This window comes from Chiloscyllium plagiosum, unplaced genomic scaffold (genome assembly GCF_037043375.1).
Source record: "Chiloscyllium plagiosum isolate Xiang-an unplaced genomic scaffold, Cpla_swu_hap1 HiC_scaffold_25, whole genome shotgun sequence".
Classification (NCBI taxonomy): domain Eukaryota; kingdom Metazoa; phylum Chordata; class Chondrichthyes; order Orectolobiformes; family Hemiscylliidae; genus Chiloscyllium; species Chiloscyllium plagiosum.
Genome location: NW_028270163.1, coordinates 5,004,582 through 5,021,647, shown reverse-complemented (window position 1 = coordinate 5,021,647; position 17,066 = coordinate 5,004,582).

The window sequence follows — 17,066 nt, the reverse complement described above, 5'->3', positions numbered from 1 at the left end:
AGTGTGAGGGGGAGATGGAGTGTGAGGGGGAGATGCAGTGTGAGGGGGAGATGGAGTGTGAGGGGGAGATGGAGTGTGGGGGGAAGATGGAGTCTGGGGGGAAGATGGAGTGTGAGGAGTGGGATGGAGTGTGAGGGGGAGATGGAGTGTGAGGGGGAGATGCAGTGTGAGGGGGAAGATGGAGTGTGGGGGGAAGATGGAGTGTGGGGGGAAGATGGAGTGTGGGGGGAAGATGGAGTGTGGGGGGAAGATGGAGTGTGAGGAGTGGGATGGAGTGTGAGGATGGGGATGGAGTGTGAGGAGGGGGATGGAGTGTGAGGAGGGGGATGGAGTGTGAGGAGGGGGATGGAGTGTGAGGGGGAGATGGAGTGTGAGGGGGAGATGGAGTGTGAGGAGGGGGATGGAGTGTGAGGAGGGGGATGGAGTGTGAGGGGGAGATGGAGTGTGAGGGGGAGATGGAGTGTGAGGGGGAGATGGAGTGTGAGGGGGAGATGGAGTGTGAGGGGGAGATGGAGTGTGAGGGGGAGATGGAGTGTGAGGAGGAGGATGGAGTGTGAGGAGGGGAATGGAGTGTGAGGGGGAAGATGGAGTGTGAGGGGGAAGATGGAGTGTGAGGGGGAAGATGGAGTGTGAGGGGGAGATGGAGTTTGAGGAGGGGGATGGAGTGTGAGGGGGAGATGGAGTGTGAGGGGGAGATGGAGTGTGAGGGGGAGATGGAGTGTGAGGAGGGGGATGGAGTGTGAGGGGGAGATGGAGTGTGAGGAGGGAGATGGAGTGTGAGGAGGGGAATGGAGTGTGAGGAGGGGGATGGAGTGTGAGGAGGGGGATGGAGTGTGAGGAGGGGGATGGAGTGTGAGGGGGAGATGGAGTGTGAGGGGGAGATGGAGTGTGAGGAGGGGGATGGAGTGTGGGGGGAAGATGGAGTGTGAGGGGGAGATGGAGTGTGAGGGGGAGATGGAGTGTTTGGGGGAGATGGAGTGTTTGGGGGAGATGGAGTGTGAGGGAGAGATGGAGTGTGAGGGAGAGATGGAGTGTGAGGGGGAGATGGAGTGTGAGGGGGAGATGGAGTGTGAGGGGGAGATGGAGTGTGAGGGGGAGATGGAGTGTGAGGGGGAGATGGAGTGTGAGGGGGAGATGCAGTGTGAGGGGGAGATGGAGTGTGGGGGGAAGATGGAGTGTGGGGGGAAGATGGAGTGTGGGGGGAAGATGGAGTGTGGGGGGAAGATGGAGTGTGGGGGGAAGATGGAGTGTGGGGGGAAGATGGAGTGTGGGGGGAAGATGGAGTGTGGGGGGAAGATGGAGTGTGAGGAGTGGGATGGAGTGTGAGGGGGAGATGGAGTGTGAGGGGGAGATGCAGTGTGAGGGGGAGATGCAGTGTGAGGGGGAAGATGGAGTGTGGGGGGAAGATGGAGTGTGAGGAGTGGGATGGAGTGTGAGGAGGGGGATGGAGTGTGAGGAGGGGGATGGAGTGTGAGGAGGGGGATGGAGTGTGAGGGGGAGATGGAGTGTGAGGAGGGGGATGGAGTGTGGGGGGAAGATGGAGTGTGAGGGGGAGATGGAGTGTGAGGGGGAGATGGAGTGTGAGGGGGAGATGGAGTGTGAGGGGGAGATGGAGTGTTTGGGGGAGATGGAGTGTGAGGGAGAGATGGAGTGTGAGGGAGAGATGGAGTGTGAGGGAGAGATGGAGTGTGAGGGAGAGATGGAGTGTGAGGGAGAGATGGAGTGTGAAGGGGGGGAGATGGAGTGTGGGGGGGGAGATGGAGTGTGGGGGGGGAGATGGAGTGTGGGGGGGGAGATGGAGTGTGGGGGGGGAGATGGAGTGTGGGGGGGGAGATGGAGTGTGGGGGGGGAGATGGAGTGTGGGGGGGGAGATGGAGTGTGGGGGGGAGATGGAGTGTGGGGGGGAGATGGAGTGTGGGGGGGAGATGGAGTGTGGGGGGGAGATGGAGTGTGGGGGGGAGATGGAGTGTGGGGGGGAGATGGAGTGTGGGGGGGAGATGGAGTGTGGGGGGGAGATGGAGTGTGGGGGGAGATGGAGTGTGAGGGGGAGATGGAGTGTGAGGGGGAGATGGAGTGTGGGGGGAAGATGGAGTGTGGGGTGGAGATGGAGTGTGGGGGTGGAGATGGAGTGTTTCGGGGAGATGGAGTGTGGGGTGGATATGTAGTGTGGGGGTGGAGATGGAGCGTGAGGGCGAGATGGAGTGTGAGGGGGAGATGGAGCGTGAGGGGGAGATGGAGCGTGAGGGGGAGATGGAGCGTGAGGGGGAGATGGAGTGTGAGGGGGGAGATGGAGTGTGAGGGGGGAGATGGAGTGTGAGGGGGGAGATGGAGTGTTTGGGGGAGATGGAGTGCTTGGGGGAGATGGAGTGTTTGGGGGAGATGGAGTCTGAGGGGGAGATGGAGTGTGGGGGGGGAGATGGAGTCTGAGGGGGAGATGGAGTGTGAGGGGGAGATGGAGTGTGGGGGGAGATGGAGTGTGAGGGGGAAGATGGACTGTGTGGAGGGGGTTAGAGTGTGAGGAGGGGATGGAGTGTGAGATGGAGGTGGAGTGTGGGGGGTGATGGAGTGTGGGGGGGAGGTGGAGTGTGTGGAGGGAGATGGAGTGTGAGGAGGGGGATGGAGTGTGAGGGGGAGATGGAGTGTGAGGTGGGAGGTGGTGTGTGAGGGGTAGATGGAGTGTGGGGTGTAGGTGGAGCGTGAGGAGGGAGATGGAGTGTGAGGAGGGAGATGGTGTGTGAGGAGGGAGATGGTGTGTGAGGAGGAGATGGAGTGTGGGGGGAAGATGGAGTGTGAGGAGGGGGATGGAGTGTGAGGAGGGGGATGGAGTGTGAGGAGGGGGATGGAGTGTGAGGGGGAGATGGAGTGTGGGGGGAAGATGGAGTGTGAGGAGGGGGATGGAGTGTGAGGAGGGGGATGGAGTGTGAGGAGGGAGATGGTGTGTGAGGAGGAGATGGAGTGTGGGGGGAAGATGGAGTGTGAGGAGGGGGATGGAGTGTGAGGAGGGGGATGGAGTGTGAGGAGGGGGATGGAGTGTGAGGGGGAGATGGAGTGTGGGGGGAAGATGGAGTGTGAGGAGGGGGATGGAGTGTGAGGAGGGGGATGGAGTGTGAGGAGGGGGATGGAGTGTGAGGAGGGGGATGGAGTGTGAGGAGGGGGATGGAGTGTGAGGAGGGGGATGGAGTGTGAGGGGGAGATGCAGTGTGAGGGGGAGATGCAGTGTGAGGGGGAGATGCAGTGTGAGGGGGAGATGGAGTGTGAGGGGGAGATGGAGTGTGAGGGGGGGATGGAGTGTGAGGAGGGGGATGGAGTGTGAGGGGGAGATGGAGTGTGAGGGGGAGATGGAGTGTGAGGAGGGGGATGGAGTGTGAGGAGGGAGATGGAGTGTGGGGGGAAGATGGAGTGTGGGGGGAAGATGGAGTGTGAGGAGTGGGATGGAGTGTGAGGGGGAGATGGAGTGTGAGGGGGAGATGCAGTGTGAGGGGGAGATGCAGTGTGAGGGGAAGATGGAGTGTGGGGGGAAGATGGAGTGTGGGGTGAAGATGGAGTGTGGGGGGAAGATGGAGTGTGAGGAGTGGGATGGAGTGTGAGGAGGGGGATGGAGTGTGAGGAGGGGGATGGAGTGTGAGGAGGGGGATGGAGTGTGAGGAGGGGGATGGAGTGTGAGGGGGATGGAGTGTGAGGGGGAGATGGAGTGTGAGGGGGAGATGGAGTGTGAGGGGGAGATGGAGTGTGAGGGGGAGATGGAGTGTGAGGAGGGGGATGGAGTGTGAGGAGGGGGATGGAGTGTGAGGGGGAGATGGAGTGTGAGGGGGAGATGGAGTGTGAGGAGGAGGATGGAGTGTGAGGAGGAGGATGGAGTGTGAGGAGGGGAATGGAGTGTGAGGGGGAAGATGGAGTGTGAGGGGGAGATGGAGTGTGAGGGGGAGATGGAGTGTGAGGAGGGGGATGGAGTGTGAGGGGGAGATGGAGTGTGAGGGGGAGATGGAGTGTGAGGAGGGGGATGGAGTGTGAGGGGGAGATGGAGTGTGAGGTGGAGATGGAGTGTGAGGGGGAGATGGAGTGTGAGGGGGAGATGGAGTGTGAGGAGGGAGATGGAGTGTGAGGAGGGAGATGGAGTGTGAGGAGGGAGATGGAGTGTGAGGAGGGAGATGGAGTGTGAGGAGGGAGATGGAGTGTGAGGAGGGGAATGGAGTGTGAGGAGGGAGATGGAGTGTGAGGAGGGAGATGGAGTGTGAGGAGGGAGATGGAGTGTGAGGGGTTTCCAATTTTCTGCGTTTCTGATACGTCTCTTTCTCTGTTTCTCGTAATCTGTCTTTTTTTGTCTTTTTATCTTTTGCTGTCTCTATTTCTTGCGATCTCTTTGTGTATTGTCTCTGTTTCTGGGAGGTTTTAACCCTCCTTTGATCTCCATTTCTCTCCATTTCTATCCCTTTGCTTCTCTACCTCCCTCTATCTCTCTTGCCTCTGCCCACCTCTCCTTTTCTCTGCCTCTATTCACCCTCTGTCTATCCGTATCGTACTCTCTTTTATCACTTGTTTTTGTTCCTTCTCCTTCCCAATTTTTTTTGTTTTTGGTTGCTTTCACTCCTGCCATTTCCTTAGATTCCATCAGCTCCAAGTTCCAACACATGCTATTTTTAGCATTTCTTTTAAAATTACCGAGTCAAAGAGTCCTACAGCACGGAAACAGGTCCTTCAGCTCGACTCTTTCATGCCAACCAGGTTTCCAAAACGGAACCAGCCCATCAGTCGAAAGATGTGCGGGCGAGGTGGATTGGCCGTGCTAAATTACCCATAGTGTTCAGGGATGTGCAGGTTGGGTTGGTTCGCCATGGGAAATACAGGGATAGGGAAGGGGGTGGGTATGGGTGGGATGGTCTTTGGAGGGTTAGTGTAGGACTCAATGGGCCAAATGGCCTGGTTCCTCTCTGTAGGGAATCTATGATTCCCTGCTTTTGGCACATATCCCTCTGAACCTTTTCTATCCAATAACCTGTCCAAATATCTTTGAAAGGTTCTAATTGCACTCCCCTCCAACACTTCCTGTGGTAGCTCCTTCCTTACATGCACCATCCTCTGTGTGAAAACGTTATCCCTCAGGTTATTTTTAAATCTTTCCCCTCTCACCTTAAACCTATGCCCTCTAGTTTTGGACTCCCTTTACAACAGAGAAAAGACCTTGGTTATTCACCCTAGCATGATTTTATAAACCTCTATACAGACACCCTTCAGCCTCTTGCGCTCCAGGTTAAAAAGTCCCCGCCTATCCAGCCTCTCCGTATAAACCAAACCCTCTAAACTCGGTAACGTCCCTGCAGATCTTTCTCTGTTGCTGTCACACCAAATCTAAAGACTCAATCCTTACCCTTTGTCACTGTGTGGTTGCGGTGACCCAGTTACTGTAGTAACTCCTCAGAAGCTGGTATCCTGCAACAAAGTCACCTATTTATAAGGAGAGAGTCCTTAACCCTGATCCAGCTCCCTCAGAGCCAGCTCTCAGGGTGAACAGAGCCTCTGACACTCCTGTTTATATCTATCAGCCAGGACATACTGATGGGACCAGATTAACAGCCCCAATCCGAGAACTCATATTCTATGAGATCCTCTTGACTGACATCGTTACAATCACTACAGTCAGAAATACTGCTTCTTGGAGTTCCCACAAATATGAAAGTACAGCAGACCAGAGTAACGCTGGCTGCAGTGCGGATGTGGATTCCCACCACCCATTGACCTTGTTTATGGGATCAGTGCACAGTTAAGTGCAAACAACTTTCTGCTGAAGAGGGTTACATTATCCAGGCTTAAAGGATGAATGAGCAATTGGAAAAGGTCATTCATGCATGTCTTTAGAGTCTGGGAGGAGCCAGTCTGATCACTGTGTTTATCATAATACGATGATTCAAGAGCTTAAGTGTGCCATATAACCAGGGTAAGATGAAGTGTATCTGCCTGTTGATATATCTGGTGTCGTTTAATGAATTGTGATTTAGTAGCTGTGAGTGTGAAATATAGATATAAAAGATAGAATTGATAGGGGAACATTGAGTGAACCACTTATGTTATAGTCAAATTGGTTTGTACCTGAATCATGGACTCAATAAAAATTTTGTGTATTGTTGTGGAATACAGGTCGTTCTGCTATAACACGCATTTCATTAACATGAATTCGCTATAACGCAATTGACAAATTGGTGACACTATTTCTAAAGCGAACTTTTAAAACATTTGTTGGCTGTAACATGATTACATCACCAACACTTTAAGTGCTGATTCTAAAGGGCAGGGGGTCTGAGTAGAATATTATTTCAATGAGCCACCACACACTGCAGAGCAGAGGAACTACGCAGAGCAGAGGAAAATCACCTATCCAGTGTATTCAAAAAGAACGGGTACCCAATGAACACTGTCCGCAGATTTCTCAGCAATACACCCAAACAAGCAGATAAAACACATCCAGACACCCTAGCCTCTCTCCCCTACATCAAAGACATCTTGGAAATGACTGCCAGACTACTCAGACCTCTTGGCATCATGGTAGCCCACAAACCCACCAACACACTAAAACAGCAGCTAATGAACTTGAAGGACCCTATACAGACAATAAGCAAAACTAATGTCATTTACAAAACACCATGCAGGAACTGTAACAAACACTACATTGGACAAACAGACAGAAAACTAGCCTCCAGGGTACATGAACATTAACTAGCCACAAAATGACATGACCCCCTCTCATTAATATCCTTACATACAGATGAAGAAGGACATCACTTCGACGGGGACAGCACATCCATCCTAGGACAAGCCAAACAGAGCCACGCACGAGAATTCTGAGAAGCATGGCATTCCAACCGGAACTCTATCAACAAACACATCGAGTTAGACCCCATCTACCACTCCCTGAGAGAAAGAACAGGAAATGACATCATCACAGGAAAATGTCACCACAGGAAATGACATCACCAACCCAAGGAAACTCAAACATATAAATAAAATGTGGGCTACACCACCAATAGATCATCCGGAGGTTCACTGAAGGTGTTACCTAGTGTGGTGACGAAACGTCTGAACCCAAACCTTCCACCTCAGCGAGCAAACCTATATCCAGAACCTCTACCTGAGCTTCAAATCTTCTCAAAACTCGCCAATTGCTCATAGTGTCCATGGATGTATAGGCTAGATTCTTAGCCATGGGACTTGCAGGGCTACAAGTGTAGGGAAGAGTGTGGGTCAGGATAGGACGCCTTTCAGAGGATCGGTGTGGACTCAATGGGCTTGAATGGCCTACTTCAACACTGTAGGGTTTCTATGCTGCATGAGTCCCACTTCCCAGCACTTGGTCCCTAGCCTTGACATTTATTACATTTCAAGCACTCATAGTTTAGAAAAATGAGAGGTGATCTAATTGGAACATGTAAGATTCTGAAAGAGCTTGACAGGGTAAGAGGCTGAGAGGCTGCTTCCTGTGGCTGGGGATTTGAAAGTTCAGGACCATCATCACAGGCAGAGGGTTGTGAATCATTGAAATTTTCTCACACATGGGATTGTGGAGTCTGCATCGGTGAATATATTTAAAGCTGAGGCAAGCAGAGTTTCAGTCTCTCAGTGAATCAAGGAATATGAGGAGTGGGTGGAAGGATAAAGTGGAGAACCATGAATAGCCAATATTGTATTTAATAGCACAGTATCTCCATAGACTGAATGTCCACTCCAGTTCCAGGCCCTTATGTTCCTGGGAAGGGGTGCACAGTAATGATATCAATCTGTGAGCAGTACTGATACTGTTTTGTGGACTATGCATCATAACTGCAGGAACAATTTCTCTCTGAGTCCTGGTTTCATTATTGAGCAGTCTTTCCGTTTCTACTGCACGCTATCTCGTTCAACAAAGAACAAGTAAATTGAATGTAATTGTAATAAATTGGTACTGGAGATCGTATAAGCTGCCCTTCCATTATCCTGTTAATACAGTTTGAAAGAAAAAAGCAAGAGGAACACATCAGGATGAAATGACTGACAGCACAACCATTTAACATTGGCCTCTGAGACGTCTCCTTACAACGAGGAGTCAAAATTGCCAGATGTATCTGCAGTCTGCTCCAGGTGGAATATTGAAACATTCAGATTTAACAAGTAATAAAACACAATTATTTTGAAAATAAAACTGAAAATACTCTGAATATTCTGAAGAAGGGTCACTGGACTTAAAACATTAACTCTGATTTCTCTCCACAGATGCTACCAGATCTGCTGAGCTTTACCAGCAATGTTTGAATTCAGTTATGCTCTGGATATGGGTTTGCTGTGGGATTACTGAAGGCCAATTGGCACATGGATTATAATATTAAGAAGGCTATTCTAAAGCTTGATGGAGACGTGAGTTTAAATGATAAGGGGGGGGGGGCAGTACTGTTTAAATATGGGGTTCAGGATTATGCAGCCTAGGGGCATTTTGTAAGGCTTCCAATAGTGGGATCAATGGGAATGGAAACACAGGTAAGTGGCTTGGATCAGAGGAAAAGACAGTTCTAGGTAAGGGGGTAGCAGTTCTTGAAGCTACAGAGGAAGGAGGGAGTGAAACCCTGGGGACAATCGATTTGATTTCATTTATCATTATCATTACCTAGGTACAGTGAAAGGTTTTGTTTTGCATGCAGTACAGGCACGACCATACCATACAAAATGCAGCAGGGAAATAGAACAGAGCGAGGTATATAATGTTATGGCTGCAGAAAAGGCGCTTAGAGAGTGAGATCAACATTAGATTTAAAATTTGAGAGGTCCACTCAGAAGTCTAACAATAGCGAGGAAGAAGCTGTTCTTGAATCTGTTGTTATGTGTGTTTAAGCTTTTGTATCTTCTGCCAGACAGAAGAGGGTAGAAGAGATTATAACCGGGAAGGGAGTGGTCTTTGATGATGTTGACGGCCTTCCTGAGGCAGCGAGGAGTAGATGGAGTCAATGAATGGGAGGTTGGCTTGTGAAATGGGGCAATGTTTACAGCTCTCACGGACATATCATGAGGGGAGTCAACATAGCTCAGTGATGGGTGGACTGAATTGATTATCGGGTCACAGGAAGAAGTAGCAGAGGTTTGCATGAGAGGAGGTTTGTAGGGAACGGATGTTGGAAAGCCAGTCAGCAGAACACAGTTGAGTCTGACAAAGGCAAAAGCAAGAGTTACACCAGCAGATGGGCTGAGGTTAGACTAAAAGAAGGAGTCTGTGTGTCTGTGCTAGCCCTCAGCGAGAGCAACTCAACTCATGCATTTTTTGTAAACCATAACTCTGCAAAAGCCTCCCTTTCAAATAATTACCCGATTCTCTTTCGAAAGTCAGGATTGGACCTGCCCCCTGCTACACTATCGGCCAGTGCATTCCAGACCTTAAACATTCCCTTTGGTAAGAAGCTTTTTCTCATGTGTCCCAAACTCCCAAGAGGATCATGGTGCACACAAAGGCCATTCAGTCCGTCATACTTGCACCTACTCTCCAAACAGACAACATGAATTTGGCCCATTCTACTGCCTTTTCCCCATACCCTCACATAGAACATAGAACATAGAAGAATACAGCGCAGTACAGGCCCTTTGGCCCTCGATGTTGCACCGATCCAAGCCCACCTAACCTACACTAGCCCACTATCCTCCATATGCCTATCCAATGCCCGTTTAAATGCCCATAAAGTGGGAGTGTCCACCACTGCTACTGGCAGGGCATTCCATGAACTCACGACTCGCTGAGTAAAGAACCTACCCCTAACATCTGTCCTATACTTACCACCCCATAATTTAAAGCTATGCCCCCTCGTAATAACTGACTCCATACGTGGAAAAAGGTTCTCACGGTCAACCCTATCTAAACCCCTAATCATCTTGTACACCTCTATCAAGTCACCCCTAAACCTTCTTTTCTCCAATGAAAACAGCCCCAAGTGCCTCAGCCTTTCCTCATACAATCTTCCTACCATACCAGGCAACATCCTGGTAAACCTCCTCTGCACCCATTCCAGTGCCTCCACATCCTTCCTATAGTATGGTGACCAAAACTGCACACAATACTCCAGATGCGGCTGCACCAGAGTCTTATACAACTGCAACATGACCTCAGGACTCCAGAACTCAATTCCTCTACCAATAAAAGCCAGTACGCCATATGCCTTCTTCACCGCACTATTTACCTGGGTGGCAACTTTCAAAGATTTGTGTACATGGACACCAAGATCCCTCTGCTCATCCACACTACCAAGTATCCGACCATTAGCCCAATACCCCATCTTTTTGTTACTCTTACCAAAGTGAATCACCTCACACTTAGCTACATTGAACTCCATTTGCCACCTTTCTGCCCAGCTCTGCAGCTTATCTATATCCCGCTGTAACCTGCCACATCCTTCCTCACTGTCTACAACTCCTCCGACTTTCGTATCATCCGCAAACTTGCTCACCCAACCTTCTAACCCCTCCTCCAGGTCATTTATAAAAATGACAAACAGCAATGGTCCCAAAACAGATCCTTGCGGAACACTGCTAGTGACAGCACTCCAAGATGAACCTTTACCATCAACTACTACCCTCTGTCTTCTTCCAGCCAGCCAATTCCTAATCCAAACCTCCAACTCACCCTCAAACAGGAAAGATTTGGAGGGATATGGGACAAATGCAGACAAATGATACTAGTTTAGTTTGGAAAACTTAGCAAGCCTGGATGATTTGGATGAGTTGGATGTAAGATCTGTTTCCATGCTGTATGACTCTCTGACTCTCTATCCTTCCACCTTTGGGAATAGTTTCCCTCTAATTACTGTGCCCAGAGCCTTCATGATTTTGAACACGTCAATCAAATCTCCTCTGTGACAGATGCTTGAACCTTTACTCAGAGTAAAGCCACTTTGTCATAGTGATTTCAGACCACTGTGAGGTGGAGCCTGCGTCTGTAAGGTTCCAGATAAGATATTCTCTCTTACTATCTTCTGCACATAGTTATGTTAATTAAGCCTGTTGCTATTCACTCTTAAGAATCTAGATCTCCCATTATTAGTGTCCTTCCAGGCCTCACTGAAACGAACTGCAATTTCTTTTCAAGATGGATATGGAATCTCTGAAGTGTTGACAGAGATCAAGGATAAGCAGTTCTGGTATTCATGAATGAACTTAGGTCAAAGTGTTGCATTTAATTGAACAAAGTTTTACTGTTAGAAATGAGATGAGCAATTAAATACAGTGAATGAAAGAGAAATTGCATTGATGTGGCATCTTAACACAGTTTTTAAACAGTTTGCATATTCGGACCGGTTTGAAGTGTGGTGGCTGTTGTTCTGAAGTTGAACCTACACACAGGAAGATCCAACAAACAAGAATGAGATGAATAGGAAATTATCCTGCTGGGTTTGGCTGGTTTAAGTAGGATTATTAGCCAGGAAACTGGGAGAACTTACACTTGTTGTTGGAGATTGCCAGTGGAGTCTTTAAGATACTCTAGAACAGCTCAATGAACAATTTAAGGCACCCACAGTTACCACAGTGGACTCTTAAGTTCTGGGATTGAATTCAGCTCATAAGCCTCTACCTCAGACGAGGACTTATGAAGTGAATGAAACTGGCAAAAGAGAAACTGTCATGTAGGTTTGTAAGATTATCCAAAGTGAAAACTGGATTTAGGGAAGATTTAGGGAAGAAAGTGTGGCCGATTTTAAAGTTTTCAATAACTTGACACACACAGCAAACAACTTTGAATTTCTGATTAAAGATTTCGGCATGCCTGCTTTCATCAGTCAGAGCATTGAGTATGAAATTGGGAGAAGACATTGGTGAGGCCACTTTTGAAATACTGTGTGTAGTTCTGGTCACCCTACTATAGAAAGGATATTATTAAACTAAAAAGAGTGCAAAAAAGATTTACTAGGATGCTTCCTGGACTGGAAGGTTTGGGTTATAAGGCGAGGCTGGAAGGGCTGGGGCTTTTCTCCTTGGAGACTGAGGGGTGACCTTATAGAAGTCTATAAATCATGAGAGGCATAGATAAGGTAGATAGCCACAGCTTTTCCCCATGGTAGAGCACTCTAAAACTAGAGGGCATAGGTTTAGAGTGAATGGGGAAAAGTACAAAAGGGGTAATTTTTTCACACACAGGGTGATAAGTGTCTGGGATGGGCTGCCAGGGGTGGTGGTGGAGGTGACTACAATTTCTTCATTTAATAAATATTTAGAGAGCTACATGGATGGGTTTGGAGAGATATGGAATAAATGTTGGCAAATGGGACTAGATTAATTGTGAAAATTGGGCAGCATGGGGAAGTTGGGCTGAAGGGCCTGTTCTAGACCTTTTGACTCTATGTAATTCTACTCCTGATCCAAAGAAATGAATTAATACGTTCTTACAGATGAATGGCTGACATCAGTTTTAATATTTCCAAACGAAACCTGTTCAGCTTGAATGATGCAATAGCTTTTTTTATTTCTGGGTTTGACCACGTACTGATTGTTCATTGAATTTTTGTCAAAGCATCAAAGTTGGAGTCTTCTGATAATAGACAAACTTAAAAATCTCACAACACTAAGCTATAGTCCAACAGGTTTATTTGAAGGTACAAGCTTTCAGAACGCTGCTCCTTCATCGGGTAGCTAGTGGGGCAGGATCATAGGACACAGAGTTTATAGTAAAAGATCAAAGAGTCATACAACTGCTGCAATGTATTGAACAAGCCTAGACTGCTGCTAGGTCTGTAATCACTTAGAATGGAGATGCTGGCTTTGATTGATTAATGTGTAAATCCCAGAATTTCTTTCAAGTCATAACCCTGAGATAACTTAAGGTTTTATCAGTATATAATGGAACAGCCCAAAATGGGTAACATCCATTTCCCATGGACCATAGCAAAGCATCCCATGACACTTGACCGCAGTGTAGTCAGACACAAACCAATCCATTTTCCAATCCGAGATGGTGGCAGAGTAGGATGTTCAGCTGGGACTCGTCTGCACCGTCCATTCCTTTTACTTTCTCTTTTTTTTCCCTTTTTGGTGGGATTTTTTCTTCTTCTCTCATCTATCTTCTCAGACTCGGATTCCCAACATCAGCGCAGGCTTGACAAAGACATCCTCTCAGCTCGGTGTGGGGGTCTCTCAGCTCGGTGTGGGGGTCTCTCAGCTCGGTGTGGGGGTCTCTCAGCCCAGACATTTGGTTTTGAGGTGATTCCAGAGGAGTTTCCTGGCCTTGAGAATCACGAGATGAAGCCTGACGTGGTTTGGACTCATGGCCTGATGTGGATTGGAGGCTTGGATCCTGTGTGGACTGGGTTGGAAGGTCTGTTTTTCTGAACTTAATATTTCTCTATTTTTTCATTTGTTCATACAATGTTGACTTTTTATTTCTTTATTTTTCTAATTTTTTTCATAAAAATCTGTACTGAGGAATCTGTACCTAGGTACCTTGTACCTGACATCGCACTGTAAGTGGTGACTTGTAGATTTTTCACTGTGCTCATGGGAGTATGTGACAATAAAGTTAATTCAATTCAATTCAAACTGACAGATGTCTTAAAATAAGTGGTCAGAAATGGGTTTAAGAGACAGGTTTAACGAGGGCCTTTGAGAAACCGAGAGGGATGGTGAAAGAGAGAGGGCTGGGGAAAATTCCAGAGACTAAGGCCCAGAGAAGTGAAGGCAGGGTCACAATTAGGGGGCAATTAAAAACCGGCCATGACAGAAACTAGAACTGGAGGAACTGGTTCTCTTGGGTTACAATAAAAGCAAATACCTTTGGATGCTAAAGATCTGAAAAAAATACAGGAAGTGCTAGAGTCATATTGGACTTGAAATATTAACTCTGTTTTTCTCTTGACAGATGCTGTCTGACTTGCTAGATTTCTCCAGCACTTATCGTTTTTATCTTTCAACAGGTTTAATTGGAAGCACTAGCGTTCGGAGCGCTGCTCTTTCATCAGGTGGTTGTGGAGTACACAACTGTAAGACACAGAATTTGGTGTGTGATTCTTAACTTTGTACACCCCAGTCCAACGCCGGCATCTCCAAATCATGTTTTTATCTTGGGAGTTACTGAGGGGTGAGGCCATGGATGGTCTTCAAAACATGACTGAGAACCTTTCAGAGGTGAGAGTGTTAAACACTGACTCATGCTTGACAACGCTGTTTCTGAACAAAATCTTTGTGAGGTGCTCAGCCGTGTAAAGCATCGTTAGATCATCTCAGCAACCTATTACTGTAGTGAGGATATTTTATTGACAGTTAATGCTTGTACCGACTTCATTACTTATCAAAACAGAATGAATCTGCTGCTTTTGAACTTTAACCAGTTCTGGCTGATGGTGGAGTGCCATTAAGAGTACCTGTTTCCTGACAAACAACTTGAATTAGATCAATTGAAATTAGCATTAACAAGTAAACACCACTGAGAAAGAGGAAAGGGGCTTATTGAGAGCTTTAAGCATGGCTCTAATTAGTTTGCTCTGATCTTGATTAGATCAAAGATTACATGAGGCTTATTTCTCAGACTCAGGGTGGGTTCATCAAGTCCAACTCAATTAGTGACCACCTTGTGACAGACTGAAGATGATGGTAGGTGAACCACAGCTAAGTCCTTGACTGTTACTATAGTAACATATCATTAAGACCTAAGTCTGACTCATCTTCATGAAGATGCAGTCCAAATCAACAAAGATAATGTATGTCAATTACTGTGAGGGAAATGCTGTCAAAGACCATACTGCCAGACCCTTACTGGGGAACTCAAACATTTGGTAATTATTAACCAGCTCAGGGAGCACCGCGGCTCCAGTGATAGAATTCTTTTTTTATATATTCTGTTTGAAAGCTTTGTTTCACACTGTTACTAGTTTAACAAAGATGGTTGTGGTGTTTGCACCTCACTCAGCTCTGTCCCAGGACATCTCTGCAGGAGATCCCCATTTTCATTAATGAAGGTCAGAAGTGGGGATGTTCGCTGATGACAGCACAATATTCAGTACCATTCACAACTCCTCAGATACTGTTGTAGCTCTTGTTCATCTACAGCAAGATCTGGACAATATTCAGGTTTAGGTTAATAAATCACAAGAAATATTAATGCCACACAAGTGCCAGGCATTGACCATCTTTAACAATAGTGAATCTAACCATCTCCCCTTGACGTTCAATAGGCTGATCATCACAGAACCCCTCACTATCAACACCCTGGAGGTTAATATTGATGAGAAACTTAATAGACTGGCCTGTAGCTACAAGAGCAGGTCAGAGGCTAGAAATTCTGTGATGAGTAACTCACCTCCTGACTCCCAAAACTTGTCAAAAAAATCCACAAGGCACAAATCTGAAGTGCAATGGAATACTCCCCAGTTGCATGGATGGGTGCAGTTCATAATCATTCAAGACATTCAGTGTTATCCAGGACAAAGCAGCACAGTTGATTGCACCAGCTCACCATCTTCAACACTCATTGCCTCCACCACTGACTCATTGTGACATACAGTGTACAAGATGCTCTGCAACACCTCACCAAGGATCCTTCAATGGCAACTTCCACACCTGTGGCCTGTACCATCCAGAAGGTCAAGGGCAGCAGATACATGGGAACGCCACCACAATCTGCAAGTTCCCCTCCCAACCACTCACCATTCTGACTTGGTCACTGGGTCAAAACCCCAGAATTTCCTCCTTAACAATATGTGGCTGTCCATCCCACACCGTGGACCACAGAGCTTCAAGGAATTGCCCTCGCCATCACTTTCTCAATGGCATTTAGCAATGAGTGCTACCTGGTTGGTGATGCCCAGATGCCATGAATAAATAAAGCTAAAGAAATGTGACTGAATAACACAAAGTCCACTTTTTGTTGATGAAAAGGTCCTTTTCAGGCTGAACTTGAGGAATGCTGACAAGACAGCGCCAGATTCCCACGACTGAGACAGGTAACTCAGACACATCTCAATAACATGATACTCACTCAGACAGAAACTGCAGGGTGGAGTTAACTAGGCTAGCCCCCAGAAATCAAAGTAAAGTCACTTGTATGAATACATGATCCTACTCACACCATGCCCTTTTATGGTGCCCATGCTACCTTATGCCAACCTGCGCCTTTCACCAGTATACACAATATGCAGAATCAATGCGCCATAGAGTAACAATGCTAGATGTGGAACTGCTCAGAAAAGAACACCCACTCACAAATCCCCCTTTGAAAACAAAACATTCCTGCAACCATTTAAAGGAGTTACTTAAACAGACCATTATAGTATCAAAACAGGATTTAAATTGCTTCACCTTCTTGTGTAAATAATTATTGAAAAAGAGATCACAGCATAACTTAAAAATGCCAGGCAAGCAAAGTAAACTGTTCTCCACAACCATCCAGAAAGGAGTCCCTAAGGTAATGCTTTTATGAGTTTAGGCTCTTAAACTTGCATACTGAAGCTAAAATTAAAAATCTAAGACTCTGATCGTAAACTGTTCTTTCAACTTTATATAACCCCCAGAATGCCTGTGGGGAATAACTAATTAATCTCCTTGTGGAGCTTATTGAATATGAGTTGCCTTGGAAACAGGCAATAGTGCGCCTAGCTGGAGTTTATCACCTAATAAAACAGACTGAGACCCTCTTTGTCTCTCCCTACCAACTCCCCTCCCCCTCAAACTCCCTTCACTTTTGATGGATTATGAAATCCTCAGGGGCTGGTATCCTGTCATCATTATTTACACATGGAGTCCTTGACACTGACCCAGCTCCCTCAGAGCCAGCTCTCAGAGTGAGCAGAACCTCTGACACTCCTGTTTACATCTGGTTAACAGCCCCAGTCAGGGAACTCATATTCTATGAAGTCCACCAGGCTGACCAGGTTCCAATCACTACAGCTTATATTGCCTTTGTATCTACATATTGATTTGGCTATGCAGATATTTTAAAAAAAGCAGACCTTGCCTGAGGCTCTTGGGGTACGGTGGTAGTGTCCCTACCTCTGAGCCAAGAGACCCAGGTTCAAGCCCCACTTGCTCCAGTGGTGTGTAATAACATTGCTTAGGGATTGATTAGAAAATGAGATTAAAACATA